This window comes from Hyposmocoma kahamanoa, unplaced genomic scaffold, assembly GCF_003589595.1.
Source record: "Hyposmocoma kahamanoa isolate Upper Pololo Valley unplaced genomic scaffold, ASM358959v1 86, whole genome shotgun sequence".
NCBI classification, from domain to species: Eukaryota; Metazoa; Arthropoda; class Insecta; order Lepidoptera; family Cosmopterigidae; genus Hyposmocoma; species Hyposmocoma kahamanoa.
In genome coordinates this window covers 5841727-5867364 of record NW_020654289.1, presented here as the reverse complement: position 1 = coordinate 5867364, position 25638 = coordinate 5841727, and the positions used below count along the sequence as shown (strand labels likewise).

Here is a 25638-nt window from a genome sequence, read left to right as displayed (position 1 = left end):
GCCCTTTTTGGGTAAGTCCACTTTTTGTTATGATTTATCTATAGAGAGTGTGTTTATACTATTGTGCCTGTTTTTATATTAGTCTATTTTTTGTTACAGCCTTTCTTCTTGTTTTTTTAACCTCATCTTATTAATAAATTTTATGTGGACTGAGTCTTCTCTTTGATTTCGCCAAGGTTAGGCCACACCGTGTTCCGCCGACGCTAGAGCCACAACAGCCGTGCAGTTACACTGCAGTCGAAGCAAAGGGTGGGTGATTTTTTTTATGATATCGAGTGACGGAACTAGCAAGTCGTGCACCTGATGGTAAGTGACACGCCTATCCATAACAGTTGCAGTCCCACTCAGAGATTTAAATTTAAAATATTTTTAGGGGCACTGCCACTGCGCCCGTCACCCTCAGACATGAAGTTGACAAGTCCCATGTGCCTATAATTTCACCAGCACCGTTACCTTTCAAAGCCAGTACGCAGTAATGTGAGCATTACTGCTTGGGGGCAGAAATAAGTATGGTGGCAGTACTTCCCTGGACGAACTCTTTCACAAGGAGTTGTACTACTACTGCGATCGGGGCCCAGGAGTATTAGCAACACTGCGTACGTTCAAATTATTTGACGAAAGAGATACAAAATTGGTTTAGCAGCTCTGTGCAAGCATTTGTGAATTGTGGCCGGGTTAAAGATGGCTCCCCTACAGTTATAAACATGGCAGTGCTGAAGACCACGAAGGTTCCAGTAATTAAGCAGTGGCAGTGGTAATCGTAGGCCCGGAAATAGGCGATACCGACAGTTCACATGGTGAAGACGGGAGTTGTACATTACCGTATGAAGCGCGAAACAGAGATCTTTGTGTGTAAACTCAGTTATTATGGGCGGGCATCTACAGCGCCTATACCTACTCTCGGAAAAGCATACGCAACGCAAGTGTTCGATATTTAAAATTGGAAGAGAAGAGGGAGCGATCGGGTGAACGCGCGCGCAGTCAGTGGCACGCTACTTGCCGCGCCGCGCGCTTGTCCCGCGCTGCCGCACCACTCCACCGCACGCAGCATCTATAAAATAAAACCGAAAATATCGAATATTCTTCACTTAAAACGGACTGTCTTACAGAAAAATTGAATATATCAATCTCAAAAAGCACGTGTTCTGTTTTATATTTGGCGCGAATCGTGAACTGTCTCCACGTTTTTCCGGCGAGTGATCAAAGTCACTAGCGCGAAATTTCACTTTTTACTGATTGAAGTCTGGTGTCTGTCTGCGCGCACCATGGCTATTATTTGACTCCAGTAAGTATCAGCTTTATATTTTTGGGCTATTATATTTATGGGCTACACAAAATTATGATCAATTTGTAACGAGCACTTAGAGATTTTGGATCTATTAATAAAGTTAAAAAGTAATCTACACTAACGGAAATTTAAAAAACTGAAGTAAAATACTTTTACGACCTGCAATAATTAATGCCAATATCTCCGATGAAAAGTCCGCCTAAACAAAGTTCGTAACCGCGGTAAGTCGTAACGTAAACCCAAACATTTTATTTATACAACCCAATTTCATCTCAGTATTACGTGCCTAATCGGTGGTTAATATACTTCTTCAAGCACATACTCCCATTTTGACCTAGTAACATTTATACAGGTTGCGGAGAAATAAGTGTGAAAATTTTTTTTAAAATGTAAAGTATTATCATTACCATTCCAACGATGAACAGAATGATACGAAATAGGTAGGTCAGTGTATACACAACTTGAACCGAAATATGACAAATTCTGTCGTTTGTGATGTAAGTAGTTTTTTGCAAAATAACAATAGCTTTAATGTTTTTTGTGTAATTTATTAACAGGATAAACTCTTTTATGTGTGAAACTAGTAAATTATAACGTTTGAAGTGATGTAGTTCCATTCAACACTAAGTACGATGAGATCAGTAAACTCAGGTAGCAACTGAAGCTTCTAACTTAAGTACTTACTGTAAGAATTGCAATTTAGAAGTTGCAAAAATAAAACACGCTGTATATTACGTACGTAGTACAGCTGAGTAAACTGTGCCTCCTTTCGATTTTGCTTTTGAGTGTAATTCATTGATATTGAATTACTTAGTAGTACGTAATAATGTATACGTGTAAAATCGTGTGTGTAAAATTTGCGTACTTGTGTACAGTTACCTACTCATATATAAAATTTTAAGCGTTACTGAATTACAGTAATGCAATGTATTAAGATTTCTTTGGCAAATTCTAAAAGCTCGGTTTTCATTGTGTAATAATACGAATTAATATTAATATAATAATAAGAATTCATGAATCCACTACTATTTTGGAAAATTAGAACTAGATATGTCAGATGTCACCTTAATTACGTTACACAAGGGGGATGATTCCCTATTTTTTTATTGACGACCTTGGCAGTCCAATGGTTTGCACGGTGGGCACTGGATGACGAAGTCCCAGATTCGATTCCCGACAGGACCAATTTGGGAAATGAAATTTTCTAAATTGGTTGTGGTCTGGGTTGGGAATTCCGTTGCTACGGTACTCATTGTGCAAGGAATTCCCTAGTTTGAGACCAGGCAATAGTGTGATTGTATGGCACATGTTTATTATTTTGAGTAAGTACAATTATACATTAAGGTCGGTTTCACACGGTTCCGCGCAATCAAAATTGTTCACATGAAAACACCCCCTTTCCAGTATAATGCGACAAATTTAACAGCCTGTATAAAACCGCTTTCGCTTTTTTTTTTAATTATACAAATATAGAGTTCAGTTCATACTCAGCAGAGTTCAAAGTCATTAGGTCCGACATCGACGTAATCAATGACTGGCACCCAGACCCATTATTGATAAATGAAATAAATAGAGTCGCTACGTTACAACTGGCGCCTGTTCATTGTTAATACGTTGAGATAATAATGTTTATTAATAGATATGAATTACGATAAATTATGAACCGATTATGTATATTTTTAAAGAACAATAAAATACAAAAGTTTAGACGTTAAGTATATAAAGCCGTAAATAATTACGGACTAAAGTAACAAAAAATGTATTTTTTCATGACTTATTTTAATTTTTTTTTAATTCAAATATAAAAAAATGGTGGATGAATACTATATATACCCGCATTATATATACCGTGTAGTTCTAGGACGCTACAGTACCAAAATCATTAGGGGCACCATGTTTGTAGATATGCGTTCTAGAGATGCACATCGTCACAGGATAGCAAATTTTTGTATACGGTTATTCATCTCTATAGGGTTAGGTTTGCTTAATTCCTAACTAGTGCCATATGCACCTCGTCTTAACGAGAGTCTGATCATAATATAATAGGTGTCCTGGGTTGAGCTCCGGTGGTCTGATACTTGAAATACAGGGAATTTTCTGAGTTCAGGTAATTAGTGTGGTTGTATGGTACATTATTATTATAATATACTTATTTTTATGGTATCAAGTGATGAGGCGAACAAGTTTTGCGTCTGGTGTTAAGCAACACGCCTGTCCATAACGGTTGCAGTGCCACTCAGGGTTTTAAATCGCAAAGACTTCGGACAAGTCTCATGTGCCTGTAATTTCACAAGCAACCTTACCCTTTCAAAATACTGACATTAAAGCTTGGTGGCAGAAATAGGTGAGATGGCAGTACTTCCCCGGACGAACTCTTTCACAAGGAGCTCTACTGCTACTAACTAGAACAATCTTATGAAAACAGATAAATGAATTTAGTATAACCATTTATACATGTTATAGAGTCGCAGCTAACATAATTCTGAACCATATTATAATACAAGTATGTGAACTCATTACAAACGTAGCAACGCGGCTTGTGTGAGTGCGTGCCCGCCGCATGCCGTGCACGGACGCACATATTCGCATATTCTCGCCATGCACTCGCGTTGCATATCACTGGTCGTTGATCCCATGCGCCTTTCATTATTATGCGAATGTGTGCGTCCGTACACGGCGCGCGGTGGCCGTGCACACAAACAAGTCGCGCTGTTACTTGTACGGACTTAAACACCATATTTATATTATTTTACTATGCCTGAACCTTGATCTTACTGCTGTTACAAATAAAGTACTTATTTTATTGATGCATGATAACGTGTTATGAATTTTAGTAAAATTATTGAGTTGAATATTAAATAGGAATCAAATAATTAAACAAAATTCGAAAACGAATGGGAATTGCGAATTACACATAAAATTATTCATTGGTCAAAGGTTGACGTCCGGCTCTATGTGTTTTATTAGGCAGGTATGCAGGTGGTGGCTTTGTGCCCCCTGACATTTGACGCCGCGCCCGTGTCGCCACCGCGTTGTGGACGTCAGTCGTTGTCGGAAACTTACGCACTCAGCGGATTCCTCGTGATGATCAAAATTTCATTACTAAAGAAAACAAAACACATGAAATGCAAACGCATTGTTTTACTGACTATCAGCAGTAGAGCTCCAGCTCCTTGTGAAAGAGTTCGTCCAGGCAAGTTCTGCCACTTTACTTATTTCTGCTATGCATTACTGCGTTCCGGTTTTGAATGGTGAAATTACAGGCACAAGGGACTTGTTAAACTTATGTCTCAGGGGTGCAATGGCAGTGCCACTCAGATCTTTGTGATTTAAAGCTTTGGATGGCACTGCACTACTCGTTCGTCCCGTCACTATGTATGATAAAAAATGAAATTATTTTACACAAAAATTTGGGTTATAATATAATAGTAAATGGTACTTGTATTGGCTGCTTAGTACTTGTTTATTGACAGAGACATAGCTATATTAACTGTAATATTTATTTTATTGAATAACACGTTTTTTTATTGGCACAATATATGATTCGTTTTGTACATTGACTTACAATTATATGGACGTCGGGTTCGCGCTAAAAAGTGTCCGAACTTATAGGGTGTTAAAATCGTATACAGAGCGTCATTCACGCTCTAGTCTTCGTTTGTTCGACTGACAGCGAAGCAAGCAAAATTAGACAGTACGATGACATTACAATTTAAATTCAACGTTTTAGCTTTCTCATATTCCTTGACATGTCACTACGTTTAAATAGGTTGACTTGGGACATTTTTTTCGTGGTTTTTGTATTAGACCCGTCGTCCATTTATTTGTAAGTCAATGGTTTTGTATCAATAATTATTGACCATGTTCTTGTAACCTTCTGAGTATTAAAAATTTGCTGGAATATGGAGTTACAATAAAAACATTGTTTTGAGAATAATTGTTTATGTCCATTTATGTCAAATAATAAATCACAGTACATCACTTAAACAAATTAACGGCGAAATTGTAAATTAAAATAGAAAACGTTATTGTAAAAAAAGAATTAGTCATTATGAAAATGTGTAGTAAATGTTTATAGCACTGCTTTTAAATAATTCATATGAATGACATTGAAAATTCTCAAGGAATTTGAATTTCAAATTTATGTTTCGCAGTATCTCAGAACGAAACGTGGAGGAATTAGTTGAGATTCTACGAGCGAATAGATTCGGTCTATGACCCAAAAATGTGAATTCCAATGTATAAATTAATGACCTAGAGCCTTTTCGTTATCCAGTTTATTAATTCCGTACCCAAATTGGCACAAAAAATTTGGATCTTGGTATAAAAAATTATAGGCATGACCTAACACTCGATATTCCGCGACTGGAAATAAGTCGCAAAATAAACATGACTACGAAAATGAATCTTATGCATCTAACCCAACGTGTGTAGCAAAAAACAAACGCAAAATGCTTGTAGCCGTAGGTAGATATTAATCAGGGGAAGTTTAACCAATGAGCTTCGAACTAAAGGAACAAGAAAAATCTGACTCATTTCCAGACGCGGTAGAAACGAGGTCGCAAAGGCATGGCAACCCTGACTAAAAGCTACTAGGGTGAACGACTGCTGTATTTTAGACGTGTTAATTTTTGCCATTGTCACTGGTTAGCGGACGATACTTCACTTATTACGGGAGAAATTACGAGGCCGCCCAAATTGCTCATATCACTAGTACGAGCATGACTTCGTTTTCTATGTTCGATACCTAAATTTGGGTTAGGCTGCATGGCAATTCGCTCTTTGAACCGACAATTTCTTTTTAAATTTATTTGCTTCTAAGTAATTAGTATGACATGATTATCGTTTTTATTACGCTCGTTCTACTTTTTCATTTATTAGCTGTTTTATGTGATTTTTTTAACAACAATCTGGTGTTCACCATTTGTTGAATATAATAAATAACAAACGTTTGTGTTCTTTGTTTAACATCCTTTATTCAATTTTATGGTTACAAATTAACACGTGATGGCTAATTTCCCATATGCTACTACGGCGACCGTTGGCGCCACACATTGAGACCTGGGGCGGTTGTCACTTAGTGTCCCATTGCGCCATTAATTCCTCTGGCCTCGAAATCACCACATAGGCTGTTTATATCAATTAAATTGTCGTTGTTAATTTTCGCAGTAGGCGCGTGAGAACTGGCAGGCCTCGTGCGGGTCGCCGGGTCAATTGTGTCATCGTCTGACGCAGCCCTACGGGACTATTTTAAGATTTACATATTGAGTTAACGAACTGTACGAATCTTAAAATCACATGTGATGTTAGCTAAAGAAGTAGGCGCCGAGCTCCAATCGCGCATTTTATCGTTTGTATCAGTACCAATGACTTATCCGATCGTAAAACTCATTGATGGAACTCAATTTTTTACTGCAATCCATAGCAGTAAACCTATATGCATTACAATAATCAGGCTATCTGAATATGAACCCGGCGAACCTTTGAGCAAATTGAATTTCCGAGATTACATGAACATAAATATATTTATGCATAGTCTGTTGGGGCATTTGAAACGCTGGAGCACGGCAACGGCGATAAAACGAGATTACGTCAATGAAATGGGTTAAATGGACTGGAGTAATAAAAGAAGCCCTCGCCGTGAACTCAGTGCGCCCGCGCCGCCAGTGACTCCGTACCCGTCTCCCGACAACTGGCGGTCCCGCTGAAGGCCAAGGATACTTTATGCTAAAAAGTGCAGGTGAATAGAGATGATAATAATGTTATTGACATTAAGGTGTCAGTAGTAGTAAAAATCCACATGGATACAGTAGATTTCGTCGAAAGTAAGTGACAAATAGCTTATGGTAATAAATACCATTTGAAGTTAATACACAAATCTCCTCCTCGTCTGTTGGTCCCTCACTGCTGATGATCGTCTTCCTAAATCTTAGATTAGTAGCAGTAGAGCTCCTTGTGAAAGAGCTCGGCCAGGGCCTACCTTACCTATTTCTGTCGCCAAACAGTATATCAGCATTACTGTTTCGGTTTTGAAGGGTAAGGGTGCTGGTGAAATTACAGGCATATGAGACTTGTCAAGTTATGTCTCAGGGTGACGGGAGTAGTGGCGTTGCTCCTCACTGCCACTACGCCCGTCACCCTGCGATTTAAAGCTTTGAGCAGCACTGCAACTGTTATGGACAGGTGTGTAGCTTACCATCAGGTGCATGACTAGTTCGTTCAGTCAAAAAAAATCTCCACTGCATTTTGACTTCGGCTAGGTCTAGCGGATATTCACTGGTACTGCCAGAAAAATCTAAGCGCGTAATAAATGTTAGTTGTAATGTAATAAGACATGTAAAATAAGATGGTAGAAATAAAAAAATGCATTCATAGACATAGGAGTTACCAAATTACAGCACGAATTCCAACGTAACATTATTGATGCAATGATCAATTAATATGATCAAAATACTCGATGTAGCATAATAACTTTTGACTAGTAAAGTAATTAATTACATCTTAATTTATTTTATTCACACCACCAAACGGTCAGATCGTGAAGTGGAAAGTTATAACCCACGTACTAGGTAAGTATCTTCACTATTGCAAATGTGGCGCCCCGGCTGTGGAACACATATTTTATGATTGCGCTGTCTCATCATTTAATTTGAAAAACAGCAGCTCTGTTTTGTAGTAAAACTAAGTACAACGGTCTATGGTACTACCGAAAAGATTTTTAAACTATAAATATGAAACAGTGATAAAAATAAACGAACAACAACCATCGATTTCTGGTCGTTACAAAAACTTACTTATGCAAAATGAGGACGACACACTTTAAACTACAATAGATAATTAAAAAATCATTGTCACAACTGTACACTGTTATTGTCGTCCATACAGTCTCTTGTTAAATGTTTTTAACAAATTTACAAATTTTGCTAAAGAACTTTGTGTACTGACCACAGACCAATTAAATTAATTCCGTGGTACAGACTAACGTCATAATTAGGTACGTAATCAAGTGCAAGTAAATCCGATAGAAATTTTTTTCTAAAACACGATTTCATAATGTAGGGTTTAATGTATGAAATTGCCGCCCCATATAGAATAAATAGAAAATAATAATGGAAGTAAATTAATTGATTAAACCACGAACCCAGTGAAGGTTAAATCGTACAAAATTGCTGGATTTGTGTTGAATATTTTTTCATGCTGTTAATTTTTCCACTCTTCCTCAGCGAAAATTAATAACTATGTAACATAACACTAACGCAACTACAGTCACAAACAAACATCGACACCAAAAATATACCAGAGAGCGGGTGCGAGTCGGGCGCGGGTCGGTTAGGGACCGCGACGGGTCTAATTCTGTGTATTTATATGGACGATAACACACGAAATTAGACCTGCAGCGGTCCCGACCCGACTCGCGCCCGACCTGCACCCGCTCTCTGTGTCGTTTGATGGACTCTTTGTCATCAAAGTCGTGTTCATTGAAAGAATTTGTAAAGACGAAAAACAAGTGAAAATCTGAAGAGGCAATGTCGGGCGAATGCAGCGAATAAGATAACACTTCCCCACCTAACTACAATAACTTTTAACGGCATTGTAAAGATGTGTGTGGTTTGATATTATCATGATGAAATACGATACCTTTACGATTCACCAGTTCTTCCCGCCTATTCTTAAAATGCGCGCTAAAATATTATTTTCGAAACGACCATAGACAATAGAACAACTTTAAAACAGAATGTAAATTCCATACTGTACATCATAGTACAATTACTATGGCACAATTGCTCAAATGTTCCTATACTAGTATTTATGTGGTCTGTGATTCCTATATACAATACGTCATAGAGGTATCTTTGAGCTTTGCCGAAATTGAACCGAAATCGAAATTACAATATTCTGAAAATGTATTCGGTATATACAGTGCTAACTTTGATTTAAATGACTTACAATTATAATGGTGACCTGCTAAAGCTTTATTGATTATAGTATTATACGTTGAATATCGTTAATTCTAAGATTTTATACTACTGTGGTGGAGTTAAGCAGTAATTTGAAAAGGTCTTTTTTAGGAAAATGCACTACATAAAAACTATGGAAGGGCTCATGTTTAATTAAAGTGCATCTTAACGTCCTGCGTGTACCTAGTGACAAGACGAACAAGTCATGCACCTGGTGGTAAAGTGACACGCCTGTCCATAGCAGTTGCAGTGCCACTCAGAGCTTTAAATCGCAAAGATCTGAGGGGCACTGCCACTGCGTCTGTCACCCTAAGACATAAGTTGACAATACCCATGTGCCTAAATTTCACCAGCACCTTACCCAAACTTACCCAAACTTCAACACCGAAACGCAGCCTTGCTCACGTCACCGTTTGGCGGCAGAAACGAGCAAGTTACTGCTACTAAGTTTGTTACAAAACATTCTCAAATATTTACAAAATTACATAAAAGCTACATATTACAATTGTAAATGGCCCACAACGACGTACGCCGAAGGCGAACTTCGACGATCAGTACGCTTGCTTTGCCTGACTGGAAGTTAACCACGTTTCACCGGTAGTTGTTATGACGCGACGGTCCAATATGGGGAAAGCAAATCTTACAATGGATTTGATATCAAATTTCCAAATATTATATTCATCAAGCAATGCCTACGCATTTAAACCAGTATAAAAAGTTTTTAAACGAACTAATAACAATGCAATATTTTAGTCCGACAAACGGAGCCCTAATATGTTCAAAAATTGTGTTTTAGCCATGTTTATAGCCAAAAGTAGTTTAAACTATTCATTAAAATCGGAAATAGTTTAATACAGAATTTCAGGTTTTACAATATGCCTTGTATTATTCAGTGTTAAGGTCACATCCTAAATGCGGTATTGTTGCCAGGCCCTGGTCATTGAACGGCTCAAATACTCATTGTCTGTCCAAGGATCACTTAATACAAGCAATTAGAATGTAAAATGGTGTTAGACTACATGAACGCTTACTTTTTTAAGTAAATATTTACGCTCTATAAAATAAAGGGTAGATACTTTTACTTTGATGCGTTTTAATAGGGTTGCCATTAATAATTACTTTAACTTTTAATGCTGTGTTTTTGCTCAATCTGTAACTATGTAGTACCTATATTATTAAAGATACATTAATATACTTCATGAACTCAGTATGCGTTTATTTATTTAATTGATTCACAGAAGTAAAATTATAAAATACTCATCGTCTCTACATGGATAGCAGTTATACTTGTAGCGTATCAAGTTCCACGATATATTAATTACTATGCATAAACAAGCATTAACAGCAGTCATATAAAATGGGAGTGTGGCCGATGAGTAAGCATCTCACTTTATAGATAAATATATTTTGTACATATTTATAATATACTATTACTAAATTAATTAAGTGTCCAGTAGAAAAATTTTCATCCTTTGGGACAGGCTTATTTGAGCCATGCTGCATAATTTTTAACCGATTTCAAAAAAGGAGGAAGTTCTCAATTCAACTGCATTTTTTTTACGCGATAACTACGGCATTTCTGAACCGACTTGGATGATTCTATTTTTGTTGGAAAGAGGGTACTTCAGTATTAGTCCCATTTGAATAAAGAAGAAAGTATTCCACTCTACTACCCTACACCCTACTCTAAAGGTGGCAAACTAGGGGATGAATCCAGTTTCGCGCACTTTCCGGTTACCAATTTCAATAAAACTTGAGCAAAGAAAATGTAATTCCACGAAATTTTGAGGTCGGTTTTTTGAAATCTATTTTACATTTTTATCTTTGTTATTGTTATTCGCTATAAAATAAAGGTATGTTTCCTTCGAACATAAAAACAAAGTAGGTACTGAATAATACATTGGCATTAACATGTAAAATAAGTAAAAAACTGAGTACGGTCATTGTTGTAAAGACCCTTCCTTTTTATGAAGGATATTTTATAGTTGGTCGCTGATGGCCTTGACTGAGTCACCGAACAAAAGGGCAAGCTGTGGGCTCTTAACCCTATAGAAATGTGAGTAGCGGGTCTAAGAGCGCCCAGGTGGGCACGGACCCCGGTTCAGGACTCTACCGGACTTTTTTGAAAGGGTTTTAAATCTTCTTTGAAGTATAGGTGTCATCACCGTTAGCGAAAGGCATAGCAATACCTGAATAGCAACTAAGTTATTACTTATTATTTTTTTATTGAGCGTTAGCTATAGAGCCAAACCAGCTTACAAAGCAACAATTAATTAAGAAACTCAAAACTTAAAATTAACTCCTGTAAAAACTGTAACCACAAAACACCCATTATTTCCATATAACAACTAAACATTTCGAATGTCCCGTGAAGATACGTACTTATCAGGAATTGTAAACAATAACAAACTTATTGTATTCCTATGTTTTGTAATGAAACTTTTTTTGCTTTTGGCACTTCGCGGTTTGCGTTTGTGCTGCTGCAAAACGGGGAAACTTATTTACGGAATAATAAATAAGTTACGGAATAATAAGTAAATTTTTAATAATAATTTTGCAGAACAAATCAGGAAAGTGCGACTAAGGTTAAATACAATTCAATTAACAAATATAATAAACTTGTGTATTTATAATTTTATACAATTTATAGTTAGAAACGATAATCTCAGCACAGAGTACTTAAAAAAACCGACCTCAAAAGTACGTGGAATTACATATATTTGCCAAGTTTTATTGAAATATCCCTAGTTCGCCACTATACAGGACTTCACACAGGAGATAATAAAAATCGGTTCTCACTACTCAAAGTATATTGAGAGAGAAAAATACCTTGATTTGGAGAATAGCAAATGCAACCATTAAAATAATTGCTCCTTAAGTAAAATTTAGGCGCTATTTAAAAAAATGAATGTTCATGCGTGATCAGCCACTCTTAGAGGTAGATGATTTCCTTCAAAATGAAATGGGACCACTATGGAGGTACCCTCTTTCCAACAAAAAAAATATCATGAAAATCGGTTCACAAATACCGGAGTTATCGCGTAACATACACACAAAAAGACATACAGTCGAATTGAGAACCTCCTCTTTTTTGAAGTCGGTTAAAAATAAAACTTAAATAGTCCTGTCGGTTTTAAGTAAATACTCATTTATATTTGAAACAAAAATGTTCCAAATATAAATACATGTAACATTTTTACTAATTTCGGCCAAGTCTGTTATAGTCTATGACGTTAAGTATAAACACTTATCACTAATGTCTTCAGTGTAGGTACGCGTATAAGTGAGTGCGATAACTCGGTAACGTTCCAGAGCGCATTGAATGCTAATGATAAGCGGCCGACGTACATACGATGGCTGAACTTAGCATGGCCTTCAAATGTATTACACTTTTGTTATACATATATTATATTCATTCAAAGCCTTATTCGAAATTTGTACGTTCTAATCAAAATTAAATCGTAAACTATGGACACTGGCTTGAGTTTAATTACGTAACTATTTACAGTAGCAGTAGAGTGCCTTGAGAAAGAGTTCGTCCCGGGAAGTACTGCCTTAACTAGTTCTGCCGCCAAACTGTAATGTGAACTTTACTGCGTTCCGGTTTTGAAGGGTAAGAGTGTTGGTGAAATTACAGGCACATGAGACTGAAAAACTTATGTCTCAAGGTTTCGGCCACAGTGGCAGTGCCCCTGAAATCTTTGCGACTTAAATGATATTCAATTATTTTTTATTGACTGAATTTCAACAAGCACAAAAAACCGTTAAAAACAAAAAACAAATATCTGCAACAAGCACATAGAAAAATTCGTAAGATCTGTTGGTTCGTTCCGTAGCTCAGATGGGAGAGCGTTAGGCACGGTATGTTGAAGGCGCTTGTTCGAATCCAACCGGATCGAAGGAGTTTTTGTTGGTGTTCGGTCTTTGCATTAATAATAACGCGCGCACATACTCATTACCCCGCACTAGGGAAACCCTGTATCGCGGGTGCCATGGACACACACGTTTACAACTACAAATTACACCCAAACTCACGAGAGAAATAAACGTACGCCATACAAACATTTCTCTCGGCACGGGAATCGAACCCGAGACTCTGCGTGGCAGTGTGTTAACCGTACGGCCACGGAGGCAGTTAGTAGTAGTATTTCTAGTATCCGAACTTTTTTCTGTAAATCAAATTACGAAACCTACATTAACTATCTATCTATAAATAACCCACAGTAATTAATTACTCAAGTAAACGTAACGGGAAAATTTTATCGTATGACTCATTTATACCCGAATTCTGTGTAGTTAAATTTACAGTTAGTAGTTCATCACATGCCAGAACTAACGTACCTAAGTTGTAGATAGCTTTACGATACCTAAAAAGCGCACTAATGTAGCTCATTAGAGTTAGCCAACCAGTAAAATAAATTCTCTTAACGATTAAGGAAGCCGGACCCGACGTGTGGTTGGCCTGATCAAAGATATGCCTTTACTAGCCAAACTGGTGGATGGGTCGCACAAGGAGTTCATTACACCGATAAGCATAATAAATGAAGGAAGTTGATTACTTTGCTATGCCAAATCTTTGCTAGAATGTACCTAGACATCATCACGTAAGTCACGAAATTAATGATAGTCCATAAACGAACAACAAACCATTAAAGTGTTATGCGACCAGCATTAGTAGCAGTAGATCTCCTTGTGAAAGAGTTCGTCCAGGGAAGTACCGCTACTTATTTCTATCGTCAAGCAGTAAAGTGCGCATTACTGCATTCCGGTTTCGAAAGGTAAGGGTGCTGGTGAAATTACAGGCACATTGGACTTACACAGTGGCAGTGCCTCTTAGATCTTTGCGACTTAAAGCTCTGAGTGGTACTGTAACTGTTATGGACAGGCATGTCGCTTGCCACCAGGAGCGCTATTTGTTCGTCCCGTTACATAGAAATATAAAAAAAGACCCAAAACAGAAAATCAATTTTTCGAGTTAGTAGTAGTTAGTTAATACGAATTCAATTTACTTTTTAATTGATAATGAAAATAAAAAATATCGGTAGTGAATTATGGGGCAGAAACACGATTGACCAAATTTCGCTCGATAAAAACACCAGTTCCGCAAAATTTCAATTTTTTGCTACATCTACAGAAAAATCAGTTTCATTCGATTATTATTATTACTAGAGCTATTTCGATATTTTTTTTCTTCCTTGAGTTTATTTTGCAGTACGAAAGTATATTTTATTTCTAAAAGGGAAATGTTTAAACATCGTGCAATATATTTCTCAGCGTGTACCTCACACGCGTCAAGCCTACACAAGAACGATGCCATTTCGCCTTAAATTGGACAGTGCACACGCGCGCTGTATAAACGAAGTTTGATTTTTTTTAAATCTTTATTTATTTAATAGCTTTTGTACAACGAATATGTCTGTTCCATCATATCTAAAACCCTATGTCTGGGCGACGCTGCTGGAGAACCGATTCAACAAATAGTAACAGTATTTTTCCCCGTTTCGTAAGGGAATTTGTATACAATTTACAGCACCTGCGGATATTAGGTTAATATGCAAGTACTCATCAACGTCGCCCGCTGTCGCTCGTATCAGACATATTCCAGTAACAAGTGATATGCATCTTATATTACTTCACATAATTCGCGATTAATTAATTCATTTATTTGTGAATAACAATTCGTTTATTTGTGAGTAGAAGCTGATATAAACATTAGGCATACAAATATTGAAGGTATATTTTACATTCACTTACGTGCACTTGGACAGACTAAACCAGGTATAATATGTATCTTTTTCAATAATATTACATGGGCGTGCACGACATGGATTTAATAAGTCGGGCAGAATTTAAACGCGACGATGTTTTTACATGGGTACATTTTAACAGTAACTGGATGTCAGAATAATATCGTAATATTAATAACGTCATTAACTTCAAATGTCAAATAATTAGACAATCAATTTAGGGATTTATCATTTTACATTTTTTTTACACATTGTACATTTTGTTAGTTAATAGCTAGTATAATTGGGAAATTAAACTATTTTTCCAGATTTAAATCGGGAATATTTGTTTTTGCAAACTAGTATAATTGTTTTTTAAATAGCATAAGGTTTTTCTCAGACCTTAGTGCTTTTGGTAAATTATTATTATTTTTTGTAGCAGTAGAGCTCCTTGTGAAAGAGTTCGTCCAGGATAGTACTGCCACCTTGCCTATTTCTGCCGCCAAGCAGTAATGTCAGCATTACTGTGTTCCGGTTTTGAAGGGTAAGCGTGCTGGTGAAATTACAGACACACGGGACTTGTCAACTAATGTCTCATGGTGACGGGTGCAGTGGCAGTACCCCTCAGATCTTTGCGATTTAAAGCTATGATTGGCATTGCAACTGTTATCGATATGCTTACCATCAGGCGCACGACTTGTTCGTTCCGTCACATGATATTATAAAAAAAATTGTAAATTTTTGTCGCCGTTACAAAAATAACAAAAATACTTTTCTGCGTGAAAGTAGTTTTACAGACTTTCAAACGAAGTTGGTCAATTCTCCATGATATTAAATATATGCTTTCTAAACAAAAATTTTAGTAAGTATGCAAAGGCTCCATTTTGTCGATTAAAAGCTTTTCATTCGACGGCACTCTTGAAACGTTAGATACTCTCCTTCAATGTGTTAATATGAATATGGTTTCAATGAAAGAAACCTTATGTTGACTAATGCGATCTTCGCCATTCCTCGTTCCATTTTCTCCAGATGAACATTGCCCCCGTTCTTTGGCTGTAATACACCACACCATACACAGCCGGGCAACTATGTTAAATTCGGGTCGTACGTGCTCGCTTCCGAATCTAACGACGGCGGGAAAGTAGACCTAATTGGCACAGTTCGTTTTAATCTTTGACGTAAGAGGCGTTGACACAAATGTGCCATACTCACATGCAACAGTGCATGAAACAGTTTAAATGGTTGAATTTAAGGCGTGAAATCGGGTTACGGAGTTCTCACTTTCAGTCTTGATTTGCCATACATACAATCGAAATATATAGCAATAATAATTTTGAAACATTTACTGGTATTTACTTTTCTCTCTCTTTTATTTTCTCAAAGATTAGAGCATTGTCGCAAACAGACACTGATTTCGTTCGATTTCGAGGTACTGTCATGGGCAATTTACTAAAGCATGTCAAAATTTAGTAAAACCCTTCTAGCAAAAAACATATTCGATATTCAAAAATGATGCAAAAGCTAATAAGTTTACTACTAATACTCGAAACATCAGATCAGAGAGGAAAATCAGCACAAATGAAATGAAAAAAAAAAACCTATCAAATCGTCAACTCCAGAATTAGCGCAATCCAGATTATCCATCTGGCTAACCACCTAGATCAGTCAAGTACAGATGTGGTTCGGCACATTGGCCCAATTTCACCGCTTCCTCGTCTGGTTTCCCTGAACTTGCACGCTTCTGACCGGCGGCTGACTACCGACAGAAATAGAATACACACGCAACGATCTAGGAAATATCGGATGTGCTATTTAAATTAACGATTATAGTTTAACACTGCAATACCCCGTCCATGTTTAGTTTTATATTTTTGACACAAAAAACGAGGAAGATAAATAAGAAATATAGAATATAGTCCAATTGAGAACCGCCTCGTTTATTTTTAAATCGATTAAAGAACATTGCAACCGCGTCTTTCAATTATTTATGATTTATTTATTACATACGCGACGACTCCTAGAATATAATTATTCGATCTGCAGATTCGATCAATCAATTATTACATTCATAATCATTATTGAAACTGTAAATCGATGTAGAACTATCATTGACTTACAAATAAATGGACGACGGGTCTAATACAAAAACCACGAAAAAAATGTCCCAAGTCAAACTATTTAAACGTAGTGACATGTAAAGGAATATGAAAAAGCTAAAACATTGAATTTAAATTGTAATGTCATCGCAGTACTGTCTAACTTTGCTTGCTTCGCTGTCAGTCGAACAAACGAAGACTAAAGCGTGAATGACGATCTGTATACGATTTTAACGCCCTATAAGTTCGGACACTTTTTAGCGCGGACCCGACCTCCATATAATTGTAAGTCAATGAGAACTATCATCATATTCATTCTGTAAATAATCCAATCCATTTCATAAACTGACGTGTTTATTGATAAGAACTGCACACCAATGCTAAATATTTGACGATCGCAAATACCTACGATACATAGAGTAACGACATTGCACATATATCTAAAGGCAATTAGTACGTGTTTATAAAATAACTCGTTATCGACTTTGTTGAGAGCTATCATGACCCGAGAAGTTCTCGAATATTGCATTTGCTTATCTTCGTGACTACAATTTTTTATTCATGTATACAACAAATTCATAATGATGACATTGTTAATCAATTAGTATAGTTAGTATATATACTTAAGATGTGTCAATTAACTTATCCCGATGCAATGAGTGTTCCAATGACTTGAATACAATTCGTTATTTTGCGTAAGCATGTTTGATACGGTAATTCGGTACTTGCAAAAGACACATTTGCAGTCAACGACTTGTTTGTATTGTTCTTAATCATACGTCAGGAAAATAGAAAAAAAGCAAGAAATAAAAAGTAGTACCGCATCCAACACTTTTATGGGTGTATAACATTGGGCTCGTGCGAATTTTATTTTAACCGGGAGCTCGCGCGCTCGTAATTTTTTATGGCAGGGCTTGTTCCCTTTGTACTTGTGTACGCGAGAAACGATACACGAGCAATCGATATTTAAAAAATTCTTTGAAACGGTTTTTTTACACGTTTTATTGTTTGATTTTTTTTACTTTCTTGGGTGCAAGCTTTGTGCAAAACTTTTGTTTGTTTTTGATTGGATTAACAATGTTGGGTGTGAAAGTATGAAAATATTGACTCAATAAATAATAATAATTATGGTATAATCTTTGTCTATAAAAAACAGTGAATTAAAGATATAAATGTTTGTTGATCTATTTTTCAGTTTTACTAAAAACATAAAAGAGTCTAAATTAGACTCTTCAAATCTTCTTTTTCTTCTTTTAACCATTACGGTTAAAATATTGCAGAATATTAGGGAGGACTATGAAGTCCTCTGTAGCTTAGTCATAGAAACATTTACCATATTTCTTGCAGTAGATATTAATGTGTATTATCTTTTTCTTATTATGTTGGAGTGTTCAAATGTGGATTTTTTTTTTTTTAATTAATAGAAAACGCATCGATTTTGTCATTCAAAATTGGAACAACTCTGATGTACGCCATTTGTATCTTTCCATGTGCATATTTATGTAGAGCGAAAATTCGTTTAACGAATTTTGTTTCATTTGTTGATTGTATTCCTTTGGTTATTATTGTGCTATCTTTATATTTTGTAAAACATACAATTAGAAATTTGGAAGTAAACCAGAAATAAAATTACAAAAAATAACGTCAGACTTGTTCGTACAAAAATGTACAAAAGTAGGAGCAAAGTTTATCCTGTTCGTATTTTCATTATCGTTAAAACAATATTGTTATGAATATTAAATACGAATTATTACTTGTTGTTTGATAACTTTTCATTAATCAAAAGTTAAACATTGAAGAAATTCATTCATGTTATTACTTACAATATCTTCAAGGTGCTGGCCGGAACTGGTGACAGGCCGAGGCTCTTTCCTATTATGTACTTTTAATTAAAACTACAGGTTTAAAGGTATGGAAAATAATAATACAACGTTTTAGAATTTCTAACAACATGCAAAATGGGCGCCTATATTCTATATTCTTAGAAGAACACGTTCTTCCAAGAATATTTCAAACTTTTCACATAACGTAAAACGTTCGCAATTGCCGACTAGGTATTTTGTATTAGCGTCTCGTACCTGATGAACTAAAGGTGATCGATGTCTTTTAATTTTGTTTAATAAGTGATAAATAGCTTCCAGAATCTTGTAACTCATGATCTTTTGTGTTTTCGTTAGTTTTATCGCACGTGGTGCTATCAGCTGCATGTTATTTTTAAACTGCAGAGGTTAAGCAACATACTCACTTTAGTATTTTGTTATAATTGAAGCAGACTTCGGTATGTTCGAATGAGGATAATACTATATGAATATTTTGTAGATTGGACACAAAATCTACCTATATTTATGAACCTGACAAAATATTTAATTATTTTACTCAATTATATGTATATTACAAAATCCAAAAGTGTAAAATTAATTTAACTAAGTAATGATAATGAGTAGTTTTGAGAAAGGTGTCGCAGAATTGGCCCTTGTAACGAGTACAAGTCAAATATTTCGGCCATCCATTCATTGAAAACATCTGTTAGCGAGTTCACAAACCGCGTTGGAAAGTCAGCTTACGACAAAGCCAATAGACCACTATTGATAGGGTAAACAAATGCTGCCGTTACGTAAAGCGTGCCACTTACCCTGTTCTCTACTGTTTGTATTGACAAACATATATTCCTTATTCTGAAGTTTTGAGTTGTAACACTTCAGGAGAATGTATATACTCGTAAGGTTCACAATAAGGCCTGTTTTGCTTTGTCGTATGTCTTTGATTATTTCAATATTCTATTCCGTGTGCAGTTACGAATATTCGTGTTAATGAACAGCTCTAATGATTAATTTCGAGATTAATTCATATGTGGTGTTGGAGAAGAAATGGAAGGAATTAGTTAGACAGAACGTTTTTGTGACAATGTCCTCATTGCTGTTACGAATAGTGCAGGATAAAGGAAGCTTATTGAAGACAACAGATAACCTCAGGGAAAAGATGTTTGTGTATTTGATTATAGAAAGAAAGATAGAAGCAAACAGAAAAGGGGGAAGACCTACACGAAGTTATTTAGATCAAATAATAAAAAGTTAATGTCGTGTATTACCAGGAATTCAAAGTTAGATCTGAGATGGTTGTTGGTTACCCCACCGATGAGAGCCTAGATTTTAAAGAAAAGCAGGTAAATATTGGGACAAATTATTGTCGCTCTTATACTCCAAAATGATGCTTCGATGGTTTGCTAATAGTTCCTATAACCATGGCCTTTTTGTCATATAGTAGTAGTTATTACAACGACAAAATTTTAGAATAACAACGGTGAAACGGCAAGCAGTAAATGGTTAGACGTGACCAATGGGGGAAGCACGTGGGATATTGATTCCTGGTCCGTTATACCGAGCGTCTTTTACGAGCTTGTTACGACTCTGTGCATATGATTATGCAGTTCAATAGACGGTATGTGGGCATTAAATTAGTGATATGTCGCAAGTAAAGAAATAAAATTAAAATTTGTTTATTAACTAGCTAAAATTATTACAGTGTGTTGTTTTGGCACTTATTGTAAGTAATATTTATTTGTGTTAGACACCCTATACACATTTTTTATACACAGGAAAATTGTATGTAATATGCATCCTTAGTAGCGAGTTTCCATAAGATTGTAAGGTGGATAATATTTGGGTATATAATACCCACATAATGTAGAGTTGCCTCTTTTTCGTCAATAAATATGGAATTACTTACACTGAATTCCGTATTTGCCGTTTCCGCCCACAATTTCGGGCAGAAATGGGTTAAAACCCCACATTTCGGGTGAAAACTCGGTTAAAACCAGGACTGGTTGATTGGTTTCAATCAATTCTTTTAGCAATGCTTTTCACTAAGAGCCTATGCCCATGACGTATTTTTTACGCGCAGACGTGTACCACGCCATACATGCTCAAAAAGCATGTTGCAGCGCTTGAATCGAGTTTTACACGCATTTGAATAAAAAGAAAATATATTGGTGAATGCTTGTAAATGTTTGAAATCCCCAACCCGCATTGAATCAGTATGGCGGACTATGGCCTAAACCGTCTCCCTAGAGGCGATTTGTTATGCTGTATTAAATTTTTCTACTTTTGTACTTTTATCTGTCAATTATAATTTTGATAAACCATATCTAGGCGCTCATTTTAGTTCTGAATCAAAATTCATGTTTTTTGTCATGAATTGTTAGCAAAATATACATGAAATGTCGGTTCTGTTTAATTATTTTCTGTACTCGTAGAAAAAGTATTGTATACAAAAATTGTGTCTTAAAATCTCGTAACTATTAATTAGGTGGCCTAAACACGGTGCTCGGCTTTGAGAACCCTCATTATGCGACGATTGCTTAAAACACTATTTTGTACTAAAAAGGTTATATTCAACAGAGGACTAAGGTCATCGACATAGCTGATAGATGCAAGTTGAAGTGGTAAAGGACTGGCCATATCTGTCGAAGAACCGATATACGATGGGGAAGCGATTTCGTGAGTGGCGACCACGGTTTGCAAATGAGTAATGATCAAAAGGCCGAGAGGCTACGTCCAGCAGAGGACTGCCATAGGCTGATGATGATGATGATGATAAAAAATATGACTCCTGCAATAACGGAAATCTATAGTACAAAATTTAAACTTAGAACGCGGAAGTTAATTCAGAGAAGAGGCGTTGAGTCATAAATAATTTAATGTGCCAGATTTCAACGTGTCCTTTACGCTAGTGCAGCGCTCCGTAAAATACAAAGTTACGAGCTGTTAACTTAGTTTGTGTGAAACGTGTACTCAATTTAGAAGTAACTCATTGAAATTGTAATGATAATTTCACTTATTTAGCCAATCCTCAATAAATCTTCCTATCCAGAGTTATTAAAACAATATTCATCTTTAAATTATGCTTAGTAGTAAATTTAATTTTTATTAAATTACAGATGTTGATATTAACAAATAAAATTAGAAACATTGAAAGAGGTCTTACTGTTTATAAAAATAATAATAATATAGTTAGCCTATATACGAGTACCAGTCCCACTGCGGGGCACAGGCCTTCTATTACAATGGGAGATCTTGCGCTGTAGCCCTTGGTATTATAAAAAAGTCCTACGCCATTCCCAATGCGGGTTGGAAACTTTACACACATCACTAAATTTCTTTGCAGATGTGTGCAGGTTTCCTCACGGTGTTTTCCTTCACCGAAAAGCCCATGGTGATTTTCAAAGTAAATTTCACATATAAATTCCGAAAAACTCAGAGGTGCAAGCCCGGAACCGAACCCACGACCCTTTGCTTGAGAGGCGGTAGGTCAAACTATTAGGCTAACACGACTTTTACCGTTTAGTGTCTATACTTTTATTTAGATGTTGTTGACGTGGTCATTACGCTTTGTTAACAATGACCTTGCGCTAGGTATGTGAGGGGCGGTAGGGGAAAGGTTAGATAAGAGAAGCACCATAGACAACAAAGATGAAAGATGTAACTCTATTGTGTATGTATTGAATTCTTAGGTTTTCGCGATTGTTACACAAAGGAAATGAAAGTATTTTCAACCGTGACCATGGGACCTGTAAAGGGCCTGAAACGTTGGTTTGTTTGAAAAAAACAAATATACGCGAATTAAATCCGGAAAAATAATTTCATTTTCTATTGTGTATGGTACTAAAAATGAAGAATCAGCTGCGTTCGCGACTTAAATAGTTGTTAAGCAAAACATTATTTTTCCTTAAGGGTATAATGAATTAAAAAAATAGTTTGAAGTGTTATGTTCCGCGAAACATAAAATTTGTGAACGTACTCGTGGATAACGATTTTCCTTAATGAAATATTGTTACTTGAATAAACATTTTGATTTATTGCAGTAAAGTTTTTTAATGAGTTTTGTTATTTCACTCGTACTTTTCCCACGGACCTTAGCCATTATCAGTCCGACTTCATTCATTGCTGGCTATAGTCTTCTTGAAGTTCGTGCTATCCACCATGATCACGGGCAAAATCAATTCATCTGCAACATCATCAGACATTGGAAATGAGACTAAATATGTTTAAATAAGCTGTAGCATTAGAGCTCGTTGTTCGTCCAGAAAAGTACTGCCACCTTACCTATTTCTGCCGCCATGCAGAAGCAGACTTGTCTACTTGCGTCTAAGGGTGCAGTGGCCGTGCCTCTCAGATCTTTGTGATTTAAAGCTCTGATAGGCACTATTATGTACAGGCGTGTCGCTAAACACGAGGCGCATGACTTAGTCGTCTCGTTACTTAGTCTCGTAAAAAAATAAAAACTAATACTTTTGAGTTACCATCGAACAAGTAAAATTGAAAGTAGTAACTACTTTATTTTTTAAATTTTCCCATTATATATATCTTTGTAAATATACACTTTAAAGTCATAGCAAACATGAGCAAAAGTTAATCTGAATAACAATGAAGGTGGTCACAAATTGAGCGGCTGACGGCTCGTTACGTGGAAGGAAAGTGTGTGCGATTGTAAATGCTCGCCCACTACCCCTCGCCGCGTCGCCGCCTGTACCCTAGATATAGAACAGGCTCTTACCATAGGCTCAGCTTTAAATTTAAAAGTCTTTTTATTAATATATTAGAAGAACAACAAAGTTAGTCGTTAAATCTACCCTTTATTGTATTATGTAGAGTATATGCATATGTGTTGAGGTAGGGTTTGAGTTGAGATTTAGAAGAGACACATTTAAACTTTAATTTATTACTTAAGCCAGATTCTAGTCTACTTTACACATTAGCCTGGTACAGCAAGCGAACAGCTAGCTACAGATGAAGACTGAAAATCGGCAATGCAGAGTCACGCAATTGTATTTTCTATTAGTTTTTTAATTTTCTTCAATACCAAAATAAATATTTACTATTTCGTATTTGGAATATGAGACAAATAAGAAGCGAGATAAAATGGGAGGACACAAACTTTTTGGAAAGTTTGTTTTTAATCGACTTCAAACAAAAGGAGGAGGTTATTAAATGAGGAGATGTGTATGTTTTTCGGTCTCTCCGTCAATTGTGGACCGATTTTGAATGACAGTAAAGCTTCCACACAAATAAATATTGGTTTTTACGTTGCATTCGGCAAAATCAAGGTCTCTTATACAACCAAGTGTGAATTTACAGAGAGTATTCTTAGTAACTGTAACAAGTTGCACTCATAGTTTAGTTTCGCGATTTTCTCGACAAGCGGGTGAGGATTTATGGGCTTGCCGCCCACGTGGAGTCGCGGACCGAGCTCTTTTTACTCTTACTGTCGTCGGCACACAATATGCTGTAAATCTGATGATAAGAACCCGCTATGTAACACTTGGAAGTAAAGATTTAGTATATCAAAAACGCGGTTAACGTAGATAAGATGGTATTGTGCCAACCAACGACAGCCAAAAAATTGCTTTATTATTCAATTTATTTTAATTTTTTATAATTTAATTTAAAAACTGCACCCGTGGTTAAACAGTTACCATGCTGATCTGACACGCAAAGGTCCCGGGTTCTATTCCAAGGCTAGGAGAAATATTTGTATGACCTGTATTATAGTTGTCTATGTGTGTGTCCATGGCACCCGCGATGTAGGGTTTCCCCAGGTTTATACCCATAAAAAAATTAATAATTTATGTTTCTACTATCTCATTACTTCCTGATTTAGTAGTCTCTGGCCATACTAGCCTAAAATAGCAAAGGGCTTAATTACGCCAATCTCCACTGGTTACAGCTTTCTGTCTTTGCGTTGGAAACCTTGGATCCCAGGCAAAACTTCTCGCTAAGAAGCTTTAAATTTCTGTCGAGGAAACTAGTAGACTAATTCTGACAAAGAATAAGCCACAAGGGCGTGGCAGTTAAAGGAATTACGTACCTTTTCTTCTTTCTAATTATATTACTTATAAGGTAGAGAATTGCGTTGGTATAAATAATTATACTAACTGTAAATGTAAATAATTACATTTATTGAATGTCATGTAAATACTATACTGTTAGTCAACGTCAAAGTCAAAATTAAATATTCATTTATTCCGTAGGTAAAATAAATTTACACTTGAAAACGTTATTTCTTAAGATACTACTCGTTCACTGTGCTGACTTCCTTGAGAAGAACGAGCAAGAAACTCTAGGGATTGCTCTTTTCAAAATAAACTACACTTTCAGTTGTCATGTCGTCTTTCCATTCATCTTTATCTAACACGTGGGGTCAAATTTTGTAATATGACTTTACAATTAAAATAATTTTAAAGTAAGTTTTAAACTTAGGAAATGATATGCTTAATATATCGACGCCCGAAAGCGATCTTGTCGTATCTCGAAAAATAGGACTTTACACCAGGGCCGAAAAAGTATTTCAAAAAATTATTTCTCTTTAATTTCAATTAGTAGAAAGTCTATTTTAAAGTATGATTATATACAACTTATGTCAATTATATATATATTGTAAAAACATTATAGTTCCCCATAAAAGAACCGTTTACTTTAATTAAACGAAATCGTGTTATCATAATTGGACTTAGTTCTATGGTTAATAATATGTTCATATTTGTTCCTTATTTTGTGTAGTAAGTTTCCTTTATA

General features: G+C 36.0%; 1 protein-coding gene across 1 annotated transcript in view; it reads left to right on the top strand.

Moving 5' to 3' along the window:
* Positions 1–1007: 1007 nt before the first annotated feature.
* The window catches only part of LOC113234955 (A disintegrin and metalloproteinase with thrombospondin motifs 7), a 184967-nt gene continuing 160336 nt past the window's right edge, over positions 1008–25638 (top strand). Inside the window, exon 1 of the mRNA XM_026470481.1 lies at positions 1008–1285. The gene's annotated coding sequence lies outside the window, so the exon portion shown is untranslated. The remainder of the gene's footprint in view (positions 1286–25638) is intronic.